The sequence below is a fragment of the Mus pahari genome, chromosome 1 (genome assembly GCF_900095145.1).
Source record: "Mus pahari chromosome 1, PAHARI_EIJ_v1.1, whole genome shotgun sequence".
In the NCBI taxonomy this organism is placed as follows: domain Eukaryota; kingdom Metazoa; phylum Chordata; class Mammalia; order Rodentia; family Muridae; genus Mus; species Mus pahari.
In genome coordinates, this window is record NC_034590.1 from 153,866,483 (window position 1) to 153,886,202 (window position 19,720).

Here is a 19,720-nt window from a genome sequence, read left to right on the forward strand (position 1 = left end):
ATCTACAACCCCAGAAAAGAACTCTCTGGTCCTCAGAGCCCAGCCTTCCCTTTTCCGGGCACCGCCCTGACCACGTCCATCTCATCAGCAGGAAGCCCACCAGCTGCATAGCACAGGGGCTTGTGAAGGTTAATGAGGCTCGGGCTGCTAGCCCTCCTGGAGGTCACTGTCACCAAGAGCCATGCCCCAGAGCCCCATGCTGGCCTCTTCCTGTCGCCGGGACATCATTAGAAATGTTAATTATTAATTATCGCTAAAAGCCCTTTTTGCTGCATTGCTGTTCTCCAGTGTTCTTGCTATCTCTCTTTTCCCCCTTTCTTTCCGTAACTGGATCCTGTTTTCTGGGTTTCCCAGTTTCCTTCTAGGCTTCCTCCTTGGCTGACCTCTCCTCTACAGCCTGGAGCCAGGGAGAGGCACTTGGATAATCTCTTGCCAGAACTCCTGCTTTCTTCTTTCAAAGTGTGGAGGACCCAAGGAGACACAAAGTGGGGAGGAGCTGGGCAGGAACCGGGTGCTATGCTCGGTAACTCCCATTCCTTCCAACATTTTTGTAGCTCAGATGGTAAGATGTCTTTGCGGAGCTATACACACACGCAGACAGAGAGAGAAAGAAAGACAGACAGACACATAGATACACACTGTCCCTTTTGGTGTGTGTGTGTGTGTGTGTGTGTATGTGTGTGTGTTGCTGTCCCTACATCCGTCACAGTACCTAATCTCCTTCCACCCAATCATGGCATCATACCTCCACTGTTGATGAGAAGAACGCAGAAATAGCTGACCACTTGAGACCTGATCACCCTGGTTTTCCTCAGGGCCACATAGGGCATTGGAATGGACGTGGCCTTGGAGCTGAGAGACCTGATTCGGATTGTTTTGCCGAGTGCTTCCTGTGTCAGTTCAGATAAATTAAAGGGCTCTCTGAACATCACTATTAAAATAGGGCAATAATTTTCCCTCTTGGGGACATCGGGAAAATTAACGAAATGATGGTCTAATCTGCCTCATAGTAGGTGTTTAATATATGTTTGAATTTTATCCATAAAAAAATGAAAATTTCTGTCTTTCTGTGTGACAGGGTTGAAGAGTTGAACTTCTAAGCAAGTTCTAAGTGCCAGACATTACTCCGCACATTTTATACGCACTACTCATTTAATCCTTGTGACAACTTTCAGCAGAGACCCTATTATCATTATTTATTAAGACCATTTAGTAATGAGTATTATAACAATTACTTCCGAGGCAGACAAGTCAAAGAACTAAATGTTAATAACTGGTCTGAGGCCACGTGACAGTAAAGGATGCTGGGGTGTTCTAGGATGGTTTGACTTCTAGAACTTTCATTTGATAATGTAGCTATTAGTCGGATGCAGGTGATGGTACCAAAGTGTCCTTCGGGTTAGAGAATTCCACGCCTGACTGTAACAACAGCAGCAACAACAACAACAACCACACCACCAACAACAGAGAGGCTGTAAAATGACTAACACTTTATACTGATGATGTATTTAAAGTGGTAATATTTTGGATATATGTCAAATTATAAAATTAATCTCACCCACTTCTTTAGTGTGATGTGTGTGTGTGTGTGTGTGTGTGTGAGTCTGTGTATGTATGTGTGTTGCTCTTGATCAAACCCAGGACTTTACACACTTGCTAGGCAAACACTGTTCTATTGAACTATACCCTCGTCCTTCTTTGTCCCATTTTCAATGTTGATTACTTGATATTTTGTTTTTTTTTTCTTTAGGGGTAGAGCATGTGCTTGGAATATACAAAATTCTGGCCCAGTCTTCAGCATTAAAAAAGGAAAGAAAGGAAAGGAAGTGGTTTGGGACTCACAGTGTATGTTCTCCAGATCGCAAGGTCTAGATACTTTCTTATGATTCCCCCACATTGCCACCAGCAGTGAGAGTGTGTTGGGGGATGTCTGATGATAAAATCACTGCTGTATCTGTAATGCTGCCTCCCAGGATTCTGCCATGACAGCCTGGAGGGCCCCTTCCTACCATATACACACCCCTGAGTAAATCAGGTTTTAGGCCTTTTCCAGGGCCATTCGAGAATGCCCTTGGGAGACCAAGGCTTTGACGTTGAGTGTTCGGCTCTCCCCACCACCCATCCTCGAGGAGGCATTGAAAGCAAAGGGGATTTGTCCCTGCAGAGTTCACTGCCCAGTCCCACCACCTCAGGCAGTGGGAGAGTTCCATCAGCATGAACTGGCATCCCAGCCAGTAGCAGCCAGGCCCGGCAGAGGGGGAGACAGGCAGGGGGAGAGCCTTGGGCTCCCTCTCTGGCCTCCCAAGACCACCTCTGCCTGGGCATCTGAGATCTTTGTTGTGGGTACTTCTAATGAGCAACACTCCTGCATGCCCGCTGTAAAACAGTTCCATTTTTATAAGGCTCTTTTTTTAACAAATTGAACCTCTTTATAGGGAGCTCAAATACCCAAAATAACTCCAAGTTCTATTTTCTAGAACTATGTTTCTCAGAGTTCCAGAAAATATGACAAGGAGTTCAATGTTTCTAAGACCTACTGAATCAGACCCTCAGGGGGATAGCCAGGAACTCCCCAGTCTTGATGCCCCTAATGCCCAACTGTGTTCAGGTGTGATTAGATATGGCATACACAGTAACTTTTCCTAAAAATAAGGTGGCCAATTTTTTGAATCATTTGCTTCTGAAATTAACACGTACAGATGCAATATTACACCTCCAGTGTGTGACTTGTTCCCATTTGCTTCCGGGGTGCCTTCTGAACTATTAGGGAAGGGAGGGTGTGGCCTTGCTGGCACATGATGACACCATGCATACCTGTGCTGTGCCTCATCTTGTCCCTGTCTAGAGACATCAGCAATTTAGTAATGCAGGAGAGCAAGGACTGAGTCACCCATTAACTAACACTGTGGCTTGCCGTGTGGTCAGCAGCGAGCTCAGGACCTTAGGGCTATTCTCCCGCTTCTGCGCCTCGCAGGAATCTGTGGGCTGTGGACTCATTACTGGCTTATTTTATTAATGAAGACACTGAGCAGAGAGGTTAGGTAACCTGCTCAAGGTCACCCTGTTGGCAAACAACCCGTCAGAAGAGGGCTGTGAGCAAGAAGGCAGCTCCGTTCTTAGTGGACAGCGAGAGGTGGCTGCGGGGACCTGGATGATCCTTGTCCAGGGACCTTGAAGACAATACGGCCTCCCTTGTAGAAAAGGAGTTCAGAGACACAGAATACTGGGAGTCAGTCAGGGCCAAGACTACCCTCTGAACTCATCCTCTGGAGAGAGTGCCAATGGCTATGGCGGACCCTTCGAGGAGTCCTACCTCCATCATGGATAGCCCAGAACAAAGCCTGCTTTGCTGACTTCTAGGCCAACACATCCAACCCGTTCTTAGCTTTGGACATTTCTGCTGGAGGGAAAGCCACACTCTCCAGTAAGAAGCATATGAGAACACAAAAGGCCAGAAACACGGGGCAGATGTGTGTTTCCCATCCCGGGCTCCAGCTCTGCTCAGATGCCAGCTGGACAAACAGGACAAGAAGCTGTGACACTTCTCCAGCCAGCAGTCTTCTACAGGAGGCCAAACCATCATGGCCAGTATGGCTTGGGTTGCCGTGACAATGACAAGCCATTGTTAGTTCTTAGCAAGAACAGGAGAGAGAGAGAGAGAGAGAGAGAGTCTGAGAGAGGGATTGTTGGTGGGAACATGCTGAGCATGTGAGCCTTATCTGTCACGTGGGTCCAGCTGAGGACCGCAGGTACAGATGCATGCGGAGATGTCCATAAGGAGGCTTTCTCTGGTTTCCATGTGGTGGCTCTTTATGTATTTGCAGCAAGCTTCATGGTCATTTTGTGCCGTCCTCTGGACCACAGTTCTCCTTCACTCTCTCCAGCTCTCTCCAGACTGCTTCAGGGGCACGGCTTAGCTCTGCACTGTCTGCCTGACATTCTCAAGGCATGCTTCTCTCCCTCTTCTTCTTCTGTGTGTTTGTGTGCATGTGTGTGTGTGTGTGTGTGTGTGTGTGTGTGTGTGGAGGGGCACATGTCCGTATGTGAGAGGTGCCTCTGGAGGTCATAAGGCAACCTTTATTTTCTTGAGACAGGGTTCCTCACTGGCCTGGAACACACCAAGGAGGCCAGGGTAGCTGCTCCAGCAAGCTCTAGAGCCCCCCCATCTGCGACTCCCCAGCACCGGATTACTATATGTGCATGTGCCTTCTTTCTGGTGGATGCCAGGGGTCAAGTCCTCCTACAGCAAAGCAAGTGCGTGGCCAACTGAGCTGCTTCCCCAGTCCCAATATTCTCCCAATAATCTTCTCCCTCTGTCATACTGAAGGTGAGCACGGCACTCCAGACAGGTCTGACCAGTTCTGAGCGCACAGACCATGTGATGGTCCAGACCAGAGACGCTCTACTTCCCCTAATGCAGCCTAGATGCTGTTCACTTTACGTATCGTGTGTCAACCACATAACACAGTTGGACCAGGCTGAGCTCGTGGCCGACTTACAAATAATAAACAAATAGGTCATTTTCGCGTGGATTGCTGCCAAACCAGGTCTACCCCATCCGGTACTCATGCAATTAATTTTTAACCTAAATGCAGGACTTTGCATTTCTCTCTGTTCCTTCCCAGCACGTTGGTTTCATCCTCTTGTTCCTTCCTGCTGAGGTCATTTCTTATTTCCATCCTGACGTCTGTAGCGGTAACTCTGTTTCCCAGCTCTGTGTCTGTTGTAAACGTGACCAGAACACCTTGTAGGCTGTCTTCAGAGTCACAGGTAACAATGCCAATGAGGACATCGCCAGGGACGGAGCTCTATGGCACGCCACTAGGGACCTCCCTTGGGTTGACCCAGAAAAACTCATCAACATTCTTTGACTGTAGTTGCTCATCTGGCTATGACTCTGTTTCCTGTCCTCTGACCTTGTTCGCACACCTCCCGCATGTCCTCAAGGGCACTTTGTCAAACGCCACGTGTAGTCAGTACACGCTGGGCCCTGGCTTTGATCTTCTGCTTGAGTGACTTGCTGCTGACAACAGTGTGAGGAGCAAGATAGTTACTTGTGCGGGGTGGAGGGGAGGGATGGAGAAAAGAAAATAATTGTGTGATGGACTAAGGGAGAAGCCCATTTGAAATCAAAAGTTTATCTCTTCTTCTAGAAAGTATCATCTCCCTCCCTCAGGCATTCATACTGTTTCCTTAAAATAGTCCCTTGTATATCATGGTTGTTACATGTGGTTTTTTTTTTTTCCTCCACTATAAACTTCGGAAATGCTTTTTTCCTCTCTTTAGCAACATTGTTATCTTTTATCACTGTGTGGCCATGGTAATGGCTCAGCAGGTAAAGTTGTCTGTTGCCAAGTCTGATTAACTGAGTTTGATCTCTGGGCCTTACCTAGTGGAAGGAGAGAACCAACTCCTGTGGGTGTTCTCTGACCTTTGTGTGTGTGCCTTGGGCAAGCACACACACACACACACACACACACACACACACACACAACATTAGAAGAAAAAGGAAATGTCTTCTGTGAGCTACACAGAGCACTTGTCTACTATTGTCAGTCCCTTGGATTCTGTCCTTAGCTTCAAAAACAAAAATGTCTTAAATCATCGGGGATTATCTAAATCACTAAATTCAAATGTATACAAAATTATGAAGCCTAGAGCTTGCATTGATGTCAAAACTTTAAAATGGTTCTCTTTCTGTACCCACAACATCTAGCTCAAAGCACTCAGGCACTCAGTTGGTGCCTGATAGATGTGTGAACAGTGCACACTTGCACAGCTGACGCCGGCGGTGGTGGATGCCGTACTTCCCTTGTATTCACACTGGTGCAGATACCAAAGTGATTGTGCCAGGAGTCCTAGAACCCAGATTATGGTGGAGCACACATAATCTGTAAAGACTCAACCAGCTGCCCAAGAGACCGGGTGTTAAACCAGAGCACAGGATGCCTGCAGGGAACAGATAAAATCCTCAGTGAATGTGTACTGTTGACAAGGGCACAGCCATGTCAGGGACCCCAGTGGCTCAGACCCATGGGAATTGGCAAGGTTTCCCAAGGCCAGGCTCAGAAAACTGGCAAAGCCTTCATTATGGTTTATATATGCTCGGCCCGGGGAGTGGCACTGTTAGGTATAACTTTGTTGGAGTAGGTATGGCCTTGTTGGAGTAGGGATGTCACTGTGGTTGTGGGCTTTAAGACCCTCATTCTAACTGCCTGGAAGTCAGTATTCTGCTAGCAGCCTTCAGATGAAGATGTAGAACTCTCAGCTCCTCCTGCACCGTGCCTGCCTGGATGCACCATGCCTGCCTGCACCATGCCTACCTGGATGCTGCCATGTTCCCACCTTGATGATAATGCACTGAACTTCTGAACCTGTAAGCCAGCCCCAATGAAATGTTGTCCTTATAAGAGTTTCCTTTGTCATGGTGTTTGTTCACAGCGGTAAAACCCTAAGACAGCCTTCCTTGGATCCATGTATGAATGTTTACAGAGCATATAGAAAGCAACTTTTCCTCAACCTGTGGGTCGTGACCCCCTTTGTAGGTAAATAACCCTTTCACAGGGGTCATCTTAGATCCTCAGAAAAAAACACATTTACATTATGATTCATAACACTAGCAACATTCTAGTTATGAAGTAGCAATGAAAATAACTATGGTTGGGGTCACCACAGTATGAGGAACTGTATAAAGGGCCCCATCATCAGGAAGGGTGAGCTGCTTACAGCTTGAGACTGCTCCCCTACAGAGGCCTCCTGCTCAGACTGGCTAACCCCTCCTCTTGTGCTACCATAAATGTGCTGAGGTTCTGGGTCCTTGCTAAGCTCGTTCATTTCCATCAGCACACTCATGGCCCACCTGGCCCCAGCTTTTCTGTCCGTATGTCTGTCCTTTCTTCATTCCCTGGTATCCCTAGTCAAGGAACAAACCTTGGCTTGATGCACCGCATACTAGTGTGTATTGGCAAGTTCTCTCTCACTAGAGAACTGGCTAGAGGATGTAAACCAAAGAGGCTTCATTAAGCATGGGGAGAGGCAAGAGATCCCCTAGAGAGAAACCAAGAGCAAGGGTAAATGGTAGACCCCAAGAGAAGCCTTTCTCTCCCCACCCCCCAAGAAATTAAGTCCATGGATTATGGTAATTGAGTGGTGGATACAGGCCTCAGAATGGCCGAAAAACCAAGAGTGTAGGTGGCAAGAGAATGTTAGAAAGAGTAAGGTGCCAAAGTAGGCATGTGTGACTACCTCTATGTGACCTCAGAGCTTTTACTGTTTACTAGGGCAAGGCACAGCCCCTGAGGCACCTGGCTCTTCAGGCAACCCAGAGCTGGACAAACTGCTAAGGGATTTAACTCAGGGCATTGTAAACTTTCCCACTCGTGCCTCCTCTTCATCCAAGGAATTCTGACATGACATTCTTGAGGATATTAATTATTTGCTGATAGTCAATCATAAAGGAATTTATTTTAGAATAATTCTTTGGAATGCATACAGTTTTGCCATTTATTAAGGCTTAAAGCAAATCTGTACATTCGTGAAATTGATCTGTTTGTTTTTACATAAAGAACTGACTCTTGGCTGAACATCTGATCCTGCAGGAAGTGAAGAACCTTCAGTTCCTTTTTTTTTTTTTTTTTTTTTTTTTAAACAGAAGATACTTTGATTTTTGTGATGATCAATACTGAGCACATAAATATGTAACGAGAAATGGCGCTAGTATAGTATGTTTAGGGTTGTTTCAGAGAGTAAAGCTCTGATCTAATCCCAATTCAAATTTATCTATGAAAATTATCAGGTTCATCTGTGAAACAAAAATTAGCGATTTAAACTGAAACTTTCATTATATCTATTTTATTGGGGGGGGGGCTACAGATGCCAAGGTGTGGCATCCTTATGGGGGTCAAAGGACAGCTTTCAGGAGACGGTTCTCTCCCTCCACCATGAGGGTCTCAAGAATGGAACTCAGGTCACCGTGCTCGGCAGCAAGAGCCTTTGCTTGCTGAGCCACCTCACCAACCCAAACAGTAATTTTGAAAGTGAATATTCGGACACAAAGGAATCGGAAGGCATACTCCGAGGCTTACGTGCTGTGGAAGGATGGTAGAAAGGTTATTTCTTTGTTTTCTGTTATCAGAACCATCTGTTTCTGTAAGAGCAAAAACTGTATTTCAATAAAAACCACTGCGATGCAAACTTAACAATATTCTTGAATATGAGACAAGGCATTTTGGGCAGCCTTTGTTGATGGTGCACGGTGTGACATTCGTGGTGTGGTATGCATGGTGTAACGGTGCTTGCAGAATGGACTATGGATGTTATGTGTTCAGTATGAAGTGAAATTACAGGATAAATACAGGTGAGCCTGTCCAGAAGCACCTCAAATTCACCTAAAGAGATGCTTCAAGTTAGGGATCTGGGGACAATCCTCTGAGAAACATGTCTGTGAGACTTTCACGACTGTCTGCAAAGCATGTTCCACACACAAGGTCTGTATTTTTAATTGCATCTTCAAAAGAACCCACAACTCCCTGAATATTAAGGCAATATTATTATCCTAGGCGAAATGTTAAACTAATAGTTCCCTAATGTTGCTGCTCTTTCTGGGGTGTTGGGATCCTTTGGGTATAGAAAGATAATAGGGTCAGCATCGTGCACATCTGGGGCACGTCTCAGTTTGGGTCCATTTCCTCTGGATCTTTCTCCAGTATCAGGGAATCAATCCCAGGTCAGAGCTTCCAGACCCCACTTGCTTCTGGGAACATAGACTGTGAGCCTCTACACAGGCTTGCCCATTTGCAAAGGGTTTCCATCTCCTGTCCAGGATAATCCCAAGCAGGCCCGCAAGCCCACTGAGCACAAGGGCCCACACTATTCACTGTGATACTTAAAGAAGCTGCCCCACCCGGGGGTCCATCCCATAATCAGCCACCAAATGCAGACACTATTGCATATACCAGCAAGATCTTGTTGAAAGGACACTGATATAGCTATCTCTGTGAGGTTATGCCAGTGCCTGGCAAATATAGAAGTGGATGCCCACAGTCATCTATAGGATAGAACACAGAGACCCCAATGGAGGAGCTAGAGAAATTACCCAAGGAACTGAAGGGGTCTGCAACCCTATAGGTGAAACAATAATATGAACTAATCAGTACATCGTTGGGAAGAAAGGCCCCTTGGTCTTGCAAACTTTATATGCCCCATACAGGGGAACGCCAGGGCCAAGAAGTGGGAGTGGGTGGGCAGGGGAGCAGGGTGGGGGGAGGGTATAGGGGACATTCGGGATAGCATTTGAAATGTAAACGAAGAAAATATCTAATAAAATAAGTTAAAAAAAAAAAAAAAGCTCAGAAGGATGCTCCCCAGGGATTCTGTGCACAGTGGGACATCATGGCGAGCCTTCAGGAACAAAAAGGCAATAGTCCAGGGTCAGGGACTGTTTGATTACCACAGGGAAAGGCAGAGGGATCTTGGGGAACTTCTAGTCAGTGCTTTCACCAACTGCTGAGGATGGGAAAGTTGGGTGTGGTCCAGCACCTGTAATTCTCACGTGAGAAGCTGTCCCACCCCATGCCCCAGCGACTCCTTCTCAGCGCCTAGCTTTGCCCCGGGCAACGGGATAAACACTCCTCTTGCTTCTTCACTTTTTCTTTGCTGTGGGACATTCTTGTTTTAGATCCAAATTTGGTAGGACATTCCTGATTTAGATCCAAATTCAGATGCCGAGGAGAGTAGGCGGTCTCTTTTGGTCTAAGGAACGAGTGTCCAGCACAGTCTATCCACGTTGAGAGAGCTTTAAAACCCAAAGTCACGGCAAAAGGACTAATGTATGTATGGTTAGGCAGTACGGTTTTGCCAGAATCAAATGCATTTATCACTTCCTCCCACCCCCAGCCAACCTGCTATGAGACGGTCCCTCGCTAAGACAGAAGGGAACTGAGGCATATAGAAGGGACAACGCTCACGACCTGCTTAAGGTCACACAGTAAGTCAATGGTGGTGACAGGACCCAGCCCCTGTGAATCCAGCTTGGTAAACACCTATGCTTAACTACTGTGACATATTGCCTCTTTAGGAGGAGAGCACTGTGTCCCAGCCCTGCTGCCACCTCTCTGCACACAGATACACCAGGGCCTTGCTGGGACAGAGGCCTCTGAGCCAAGGCTCTATTTCTGCACTCCTGCTTTGAATGATGTGTCTGACCCATTTCTTAATCCATAAAGTGGAGACTCGTGTCCAAGCTCCTTACAGAGGCTTTGTGGGTCCGACGAGCCCCTGCTCTGAAGTCTCTGTATCGGGCATTGCCAATCAAGTATGTAACCGCTGTTACTGGGTGAGCACACCAGCCCTGCGGCCTTGGGGAGCACACCAGCCCTGTGGCCTTGGGGAGCACACTCAGTCCCGCGGTCTTGGGGAGCACACCCAGCCCTGTGGTCTTGGGGAGCACACCAGCCCTGTGGCCTTGGGGAGCACACCCAGCCCCGCGGTCTTGGGGAGCACACCTAGTCCCGCGGTCTTGGGGAGCACACCAGCCCTGTGGCCTTGGGGAGCACATCCAGCCCCGCGGTCTTGGGGAGCATGCCCAGCCCCGTGGTCTTGGGGAGCACATCCCTTGACTCTGCTATAGCTGATGATTTAGGACCTTTCTATCCGTGTCTTCCAGACCCAGACACCCTACCCGCCCCAGCTTTTCCTTCAGAGATGTTGACAGGAGACATTTTGTCCTCCAGCCTAGAACTCGACCTAAATCTCAGGAGGAGATGTGCCAAGACACCGACCTGTTTGCCAACCCCTTTGCCCAGGTGCCCTGGCCGGCTCCCAACACTGTAATCAATCACGGCCAGCTTCTTCCAGCCACTTGATGCATTCCATCAGCACGGCGCTCGTCTGTCCTTGTTCTCATCCGGTGCGTGGCACCAGCCCTCATTCGCACAAGCGGTGCTGGGCTGCATCGCTTACCAGGGTGAACTCGGGGGAGTGACAAAAATAATAAGTAAAGCGGTAAAGAAAGAAAACGGTAGCCATCTGCTCCCTATTTCTAAGGTTTTCTTTTTTTCCTGTGCCCACCTGTCATAGTGTGAAGGGTGAAGAGTCTGATGGAAGGGCCACACTCTAGGAGTCAGGCCGTCTGCCACTGGGGAAAGCCCACGTGGGACTGCTGAGTTTCCTGATTGGCTTATGAGGATCTAACTTCTAGAGAGCCAGGATACCCAGCAGGAAGGGCTGATGTAGGCCTCCATGGAAAGGCAGATCCCTCAAAGTAAGACTGTCCCAGGCAGGCATTTTGTGAGCTCCTTGCTTTACAGATGGGGAAACCGAGGCCAAGACTGCATGGGTAGTGATGGAACCAAAGCTAGAAGGGCCAGGGAGCTGACATGCCACCCTCCTCGTTCCCTCTGAGCATATCCACCTTCCAGGAGGGCGTCTCTGTCATGGGAAGGGTCTCAAAGCTGGAAAGAATACCAATGGTGTCGTTTTGAGGGGAGATTTTTGGCAGTGTTGAGGAGCCAAGCGGGGGCAGCAGATGGGGCACAGGGAGGGGTCGGAGAGTCTAGAGGGGAAGCGGACTATCCCTCACACTGGCACTCTGTTCTCCCCCATTCTCCGTCTCCTTCTGGCCGGCTTGATGACTTTCCCTCCTGTGTCTCCTCCCGTGACCACTCTTACTCAGCCATAAATAGAAGTACATTCATCATTACTTTCTGTTTTTAATGAATAATACACTATAGCCCCTGATCTGAATTTTAAGATCTCTCTCTCTCTCTCTCTCTCTCTCTCTCTCTCTCTCTCTCTCTCTCTCTCTCTGTGTGTGTGTGTGTGTCAACCTACAGCAGGCACTTGTCTGCTAAGTTCTGATTAGACACCTGGGAAGTGCCCAGCACTGGCCTAGGAGTTGAGATACAGCTGTGGACAAGGCAGCCTGCCCCCACACAGCTTCTCCTCTAGTGGGATATCACCTGCCTATGTCCTCATCCCTCATGAGAGAGAGAGAGAGAGAGAGAGAGAGAGAGAGAGAGAGAGAGAGAGAGAGAGAGATCCTTTTTGTAGAACAATTCCCACCCTGGTAAAAACCTGCTGTCTAGTGTCTAGTGTAGTCTGCATGAGGAACATAGTAGATGATCAAGACAATGGTCACTCCCTATGTCCTACATCCACTCTGCTGCTTCCCCAGGCTCGAGGGCTACCATCGTCTGGATAAATAGTGGTGGCAGCTGACTGTCTCCGGGAACCTCTCTAAGGGCAATTTGGGGAAGAGTGTGGACAGGAAGCATTGTGCTGGCCACGTAACAGAGGCCCAGAAAGATTTGCTGACTAAACTGGAGTAGGTGGGAGCTTGCCTGCAGGTGCTGGTGGTCTAGTGACCTGTGACCATCATGGAACTTAATCTGAGAGCCACCACATCCTGGGCCACCATAGCCCTTTAATTCTTGTGTGTCTCTCACTCCTAGGAACCTTGTTTCTGGCTCGCCTGCAGTTGCTGAGGTTTGCAAATGTCTCGGGGAATGTCTGTAAGGGAGGGAGGGTCCTGTTTATCCCAGAAATGCTCTTCTCCAGAGCAGACAGAGCTGGGGAGAAAGAAGAAGGCTGGCTGGTGCTTGCACAGTAAGTGCCTATAATCTGCTCAGGGAGGCGAACCCAGAGCCTTATCCCTCTGAGCCAGAGATTAAAGGCCTGGACTTATGATTGCAGCTCGGCTGGGGATCTCTGCCACACACCCACAGGGAGCCCCAAGAGCACAGCTGCTGCTGGAGGAAGCCAGCGTGGGGGACCGCCAGTGGCAGGCTGTTGAAAACAAATGGGGCAAAGAAATGATTCTGATGCTATCGATTGGCGCTGATGTTTGCAGAACAGCCGGAAATGACTTACTTGGCTTCTAAACCAATAGGGAAACTGAAGTCAATGAGCCTAGGGCGTGTCTTGCTGAACCTTGTGAAGGAGTTTTGATGCCCCTAGCCCATCCCCCAACACTCTCCCTAACCACTCTCCCACCACTGAAACCCTGTAAAGGGGTGGGGGTGACACAAGCCTGCACAGTCGGCCCAGCTCTGTCTTTTCCCCCCCCTTACCTCAGATGGCCTCCAGCCTTAATGCCTTCCTCAGCCTCCTGAGAGCTGGCTGGCTGCCTCACCACCACATCTGGCCTCTGGTCTCCCCTGGCTACTGTCATCAAGGCTCCACAGCGTGAGGAGATGTGGATGAGCGCTCTCACCCCTCAGGTTCGACAGACAAACGGAGGTTTTGTTAAGAGGAACTCCACTAGTAAGCTATAAAAACCAACCAGAGAAGAGAATTTTCAGAGGCCTAGGGATGATGGGTTTACGGAGCAGGGATGCCCGAGTCTTCAGAGCTGCTTTTGGTCTCTATCTTTCCCTTGCCTTCTTCCGCCCTGTTTGCCACCACCTCGTGTTAGTTTGAGGTGTCGAGGTAGCACATGACAAGATGGGATCAAAGGAGTGCAGACTGTGGTCGGAGAAAACACCTCCGAGAAGGCTCAGTCTAACGGGAAGAAGCACCGCAGGTTTGCCCTCTAAGTGTATGAGAGGAGCTGGGAAGATGAGAGCCGTTTGGCTCTTCTGACAAACTCTGCGAAGCTGTGGAGGAGTGCTGGCACCACCGTGGGCTGCCTGAAGAAACTGGTGTCCAAGAATGGGCCTGCGTTTCACCAGCTCAGCTCCATGCTGGGCTAAGAGCAGGCCTTGGGAAGCACGGCCTTGGCGATGGGAGTCTAGCATGAGCAATATGCAATTCTGCTCTGAGCCTCAGGAGCCAGCCTGGTGTGTCCTGTGGGGCCAGGCAAGCCGGAAGCCAGCCGAGAGCCAGCCGAGAGCCAGCCGAGAGCCAGCCGAGAGCCAGCCGGAAGCCAGCGCACAGGCTGAGTGTGGACGTCAATGGACCCTGGCTCTATCTCATTCCTTTCTGCATCCATGTCTTTTGTTTCCTTTATCCCTTCTCTACGAGGCGTTCATGATCAGATCTCAGGCTGCTTATTTCTCTCCCACATCCCTTCCCAGCCATTTCTCTCTTACTCTTCCCGTCATTCTGCTCTCTATTTTCTTATTTATTGGGTTTACTGTCCCCACTTACTAGGATAAGGTTGTTTTACAAAATAATTAACTTTATTATTTTTAATTGTTGTGTGTATACACACATAACACGCACACACTCACGTGAGTGCACGCATGAACAATGTACATGTACATATGTGCACATGAGGGCAGATGCCTACCAAGGCCCGAGGTATCAGATCCCCTTGGAGCTACTGAGTTGCAGGCAGTTGTGAGCCACCAGGGACGGGTTCTGGAAATCAAACTCAGGTCCTTTGCAAGAACAGCAAGTGCTCATAACCATTGGCCTGTCCTTCCAGCTCCACAGGGGTAGGAGCTTTTGTCTGTTTCATTGTCAAATCCCCAGAGTTGAGAGAATGCCTGGAATTTAGTAACAAATTTCAAAAGAATGGAAGAATGGCTACTCTGAGCAACCTTGGGCTGAGTGTCCCTATAGCCAGCTGAACCTCAGAAAGAGGGCACTTCCTCTGGAAACTGATAGTGTTACATCCCTTCCTGGGAGTGGCAGAGGTAGGCCATTATGTCCGTCCCGTCTTGTAATCAGAATGTTGCGAGGATTGAAGGCATTGGACATACTCATGTCCTGGCTCCATATCTGACCAACTGTGTGCCCCTAGCACGGCATTTCCCCTCTCTGACACATAGCTTCCTCATCAGTGCTACAAGGACAAAAATCTGCCATTATCAAGATGGCTACAAGGCTTGGGGGAAGGAGGCCGATTAACTCAACTAAACCTTGATGAAGTTCTTCCTATTGAAGAGGCAATGCTCACTAATGGCTATTCCGTAGAGGGAGAACTTCAGGTTAACCCTGTTGCCCAGGGGCTGGTGTTAAGAAAGTACTCATTGAGTACTGCTAAGTCATCCTAGCCAATCAGGAGGTTGTTATTGTCATTGCTGGTTTACAAATACGGGATCTTGGTCTTTTCATAGGCACAGAGCAAATGGTAGATCCAGGACCTTTGGATGAAAAGGAAAGTGTTTCTATTCTATGGATCTCCCCCAAGGATGGCGAGTCTTTTCTATCATCTCACCCAGAGGGAGAGCCTGGGCTGCAGGCTCAGACTCACGATGGTCCTCTAGCTTGTGGTTATAGGATAGATGGGTTACTTCAGTTCATGTAGCGGGACAGCTTGGCCTCACAACATCGTGCCCACTGACTTTATTGCGAGCACATTCTTTTCCAGGTTCAGTGAATCATCCTTGGTTGGCAGGTAGGCCACTCTTAATTTTTTTTTAGCTGCTCCTGAATTCTTGACAATGTTGAGTCAGTCCTTGGCAGGACATTGCCAATGTTGTGGCAGTTGGGACAATTGATGTCGGCCAAGTGGCTTAGTTAGCTAACCTATCTGCTTTCTTTATACATGGCCGAGTTTGCCCCCGTTCTGGGGAGTCATTGAAAGATCAATGGTAGTCCTTTGGTCCCTGCAGGATGCGTTTGCAATTTCAAGGGCGGGTGGAGGTAAATGGAAGATGGAGGGGTATATTTGTAAACTGTAAGTGACGGAGCCTTTTAACAATGCAGGCTAGGTTATTTGTGTTTAAAAAAAGACCCGGGCATGCACACAAATACACAAACGCTCTGTGATGAAAAGCTTTGGTGTTTATTGTACAAACAGCTGTGTTTGCCTGTAAATGGTGCAATTAGAGCGGTGTTAGGGATAATAAGTAGATTGTGGCCTTAACTAGGGTCATCGCTTTGAGCATCCCAGGAAGAGCTGCTGAAGGGGAATGGCTTGAGAGAGGGACCCCAAAGGCAGTTCTTTCCCTAATTCACCCAGATTCTTTCTGTTTTCAGAGTTGTGGCTTTTGATCATTGGTCACTGGCAAATGGTTGTTTGGGTCTTTTATCAAAGATCAAGAGTACAAACACATGATGGCAAGTGTTTGTATATTATTAGTGCACTCAGAACAGTAGCATATGAGGCATGCTATCATCACTCCAGAAAGCCAATGACCTGGAAGAGCAGAGAGGACACAGGTTAAAGGTATGGTTTGGCTCTGGACTATATACTTATCTCTGCTGACCACCCCTCACTGGAGCAAGATCTCAATTTTTCTTGGAGGAAACTATCCTTTGTCTGAACTTTCTTATTTCGTTATATTTCAGTGGGAAGTGACTGAAATGATGAAAGTGGGTATGTAACCTAGGATTAGCCAATCAGAGCAGTCATTGAAATCTTTTGGCCTCTATGATTGGTTCATGAGTAGGCAAGTGACTTGAATCAAGCCAGCGGTGGAGTATCTTAGACTGGTGCTGTTCCTGAAGGGATGGAGTTACAGTCTTCAATGTTGCTAAGCTGGTAGAATATAAATCTGGGGCATCTAGTTTTCAGTGAGAGAAGGAGGAACAGCCTGCCTGAGAGTCAAGAAAGACAGAGAAATAGAATAGAGGAAGGAGAGGGACATATCCCTCAGGACATCATTAGAAGCCCTGGATCATGTCATGCCTGCAGCCAATTTATCCATCAACTTTTAAGTTACATGATATGGTGAGCTAATAAATTTTCTCTCCGTCCTTCTCTCTCTCTCTCCCTCCCACCCCCCACCCCAAGGTTGTCATCGGAAACCAAATCCTGGCTAATATATTTTGCTTGCTTACTCTTCTTTCAGTCCACAAGACCATAGGTTTCCGAAAGCAGACATTTTTTTGCCTTATTCATCTCCGTAACCTCGGTGTCTAGCACAGTACAGCTTCAGGACTGAACAGAGGCAGTCAAAGAAGAAAGGTACCAAGAAAGTTCACACTGAGAACATGGTACAGTTTGTTCACCTAGGGCAGAAGCAAACTGAAAAGATGGACCTTTTTTTGAACCATAGTATAAGGAGCCTGGGCACATGTAAAACAAACAAACAACCAACAAATCAGACTGTGGGAGACAGGGGTAGAGCTGGATTTCCATAGTGACTATCAATGGAGAGTGGTGTGGGTATCCAGAGACAAGACACAGAGACAAATGAGAAACTCTGCAGCTGGAGGATGTATATCCAGACAGAAACTAGCAGAGATGACTGGATGGATTTTGGAAAACAAGGTCAGTGTTTGTGGTTTAGCATTTTATACAGAACTTGGGACCGTTCAAAGGAGACAAGACAGGGCTCCAGGAAAATGCTAGCATGATTGCTCAGTATACATCAGGTCCTGGATCTAACCCTCAGCACCACAAAGGAAAAAGAAAGCAAACAAAGTTAAAATGATCAAAGGGTGGACAGCCTGTGATAAATGGGGATAAGAATATTGGGTGCTTTTCCAGGAGGCTTACGATAAACAGCACTGTGATTGATCAACTTGACAAAATTGAGAGTCACCTAAGGTAAACCTTTGTGCATACCTGTGAGAGTTTAGCTAGATTGTGTTAGCCTCTGGTTATGTCTATGAGGGATTATCTTGAATAATTTAGATGAGATGGGAAGACACATCTTAAAAATGGGCGGCACCATTCCCTAGGTTTTGGCTTTGGGACTGCACCAAAAAAGGATCCCAGCCATCTTTGCCCTCTGACTTCTGACTATGGATGAGCAATGTGACTGCATTCTCCAATACAGGCTCAGTTCATTGAGCCATTGTGTCTGTCCCATCTTGTAACCAGAACAAACTGTTGCATTTCACTTTAGGACCCTGAATCTGTGAATACTTCTGAATAAGAGCCACTTGGACTACCAGAACCCTTTGATTTGTTCACAGCTTTATCTCTATAGACAGTGATTGCTCCTGAACAGGGAAGGGTGTCTCCATGGCTTAAGTGAGCCAAACATTTAATAAGCTTGAGCAGTAAACATTGCTAGGAGTGAAGGAGGGGCTCAGCAGTTGGGAGTCACCCTCTTTAGAACCCTTAACCCCATCATCCCATAGAAAAGTATGGTCAGTATCCTTTCTTCTCCACCCTCTGGCTCCTCTAAATCCTTCTACCCACAACAGTCAAGAGCTACCCAGAGGGCGTGTCAGCATGGCTCTCCTTCTCCTGCACTCTCTCATAGAGTTCATAACTGAGGAACCAAGAGATTCAGAGTCTGATTTCAGCTCTTCAGGGCCTCATCTGTTGGCCCTTGAAAAAGCCTTCCCTCCCTGAGCATCTGCAGCCAGAGTATGGTACAATTCTGGGAACTCGCAATGAAGCGAAGCCTCGAATTCTTCCCACCCCTGCGAATGGGACGCAGCGCAGCTCAGAATGCAGGCCAAGCATTTGGCCTCCATGTCCGTCTGGGTTGTGCCTCTGTGGGCTAGCTGCACTCTCTCCAGGCTGACCCTGCTTTCTGTACATGCCCTCTTAGCCATACCTCCCAGAAGGTGCCTGGGGTTTAGTTGGGAAATCTAAAATTGGCAGTAACTAAAAAAGGAGACAAAAATGTTGGGCCACCAGAGACCAAAAAGGGGTTCCAATAAATGAAACTTCAACATTTAAATGACTCAAGCTAAATTCCTTCAGAAAGTTCCTGAAAATAAAGATGATTCACTTAAACACCCAAAGATAGCATTTACGGAAAAGGCACTCTGTGAAGAATCAATCTCAGTGCTGCCTTCCATGATCCCAAACCCTCACGTTCTGTTAAGAAATGGCCCTTTAACCTTTCCCCGGGTCTCCATTATCAGGACCCTCCACAACTGGACCTTGTTCTGCCTCAGATGTGGGAAACCAGGAGGGGTGGCAGTGGTAGAGACAGTCACCCCACACTGAATGCTGAAGCCAGGGAGAGTTCTGGTTATTTCTTGCTGTCTGAGAGGGAAAAGCAGAGTCATTAGAAATCAGTGTCCAGAAAGTCCTGAACTTTGGAATTTTCTCTCAAAAGTCCTATGCTGAGAACAGCCTTTTGGGATCTCCTGCCGCCGCATGTACACGTCTCTGCTTTTCTTAAGAAGAGAAGCAAAACTTTCATCTGCCTTTGGATTAATTTTTTGGAAGCTTAGAAGCTGGGACAACGTCAAGAGGTAGTGTGAACAGCCGCTTTCTTTCCTTGTCTTAGAGCCTAGTCTTTCCATTACAGCTGCACTTGTACCTATTTGAAAAATAGCGAGACAGATGCGTCAATAACATATCATTTATTCGTTCTATGGATTTTTCTTTGTTGTCATGCAGAATTGGGAATCCTTTGTAATAATCTAGGGTCCTACTAGGTCTGTCATTCAGACTCTGTGAATTGCTTGCACACACATGCACATGTGCACACAAACATGGATAGCACACAGTTTCCTAGAAGTCTATCACTATGCTAAGTATTTGAAGTGTACAAGTCCACCTGAGTCTCATGACTTCCTTATGAAAAGAGGTATCTTATACTGTCTCCAGTTTAGAGAGGAGGAAACATGGGTTTAGGGATGTAAAGTAATTCTCTCAAGGCCACAAGAATAGTTAGTGGCAGAGTTAGAATTTAGGCACAGATATTTCTGGTTTCAAAACTCATGTTCTTAATTATGGCTTCAGCACAGGTGGTGATACATCCCCTGTCACCTTGTATCTTCAGGTTTGCCACAAAGAAGAAGCTCAACAGATGCCTTGTAAGTCATTGACTCATCATGGTGAGGAGTTTTGCCTCCGTAGCCTTCAGTCCTATGGTTTCGTTATCTTTTTTCCTTGTGTTGGATTTTTAACTTTCTTGCATCTACAACATTGAAGATCATAGATGGCCTTGATTGCCAGGGGTTGCTCTAAGTTCTG

The 19,720-nt window shown here is 47.5% G+C and overlaps 1 long non-coding RNA gene across 3 annotated transcripts in view; it reads left to right on the top strand.

Moving 5' to 3' along the window:
• Positions 1-18,888: 18,888 nt before the first annotated feature.
• Positions 18,889-19,720, top strand: part of LOC115063333 — a 38,408-nt gene continuing 37,576 nt past the window's right edge. For 2 of the 3 annotated variants that reach the window (XR_003843188.1, XR_003843186.1), the window contains exon 1: positions 18,889-18,993. This is a non-coding gene — a long non-coding RNA (uncharacterized LOC115063333). Of the gene's footprint in view, positions 18,994-19,513; positions 19,561-19,720 lie in introns of those variants that run through there. The other variant, XR_003843196.1, reaches the window with a different exon arrangement.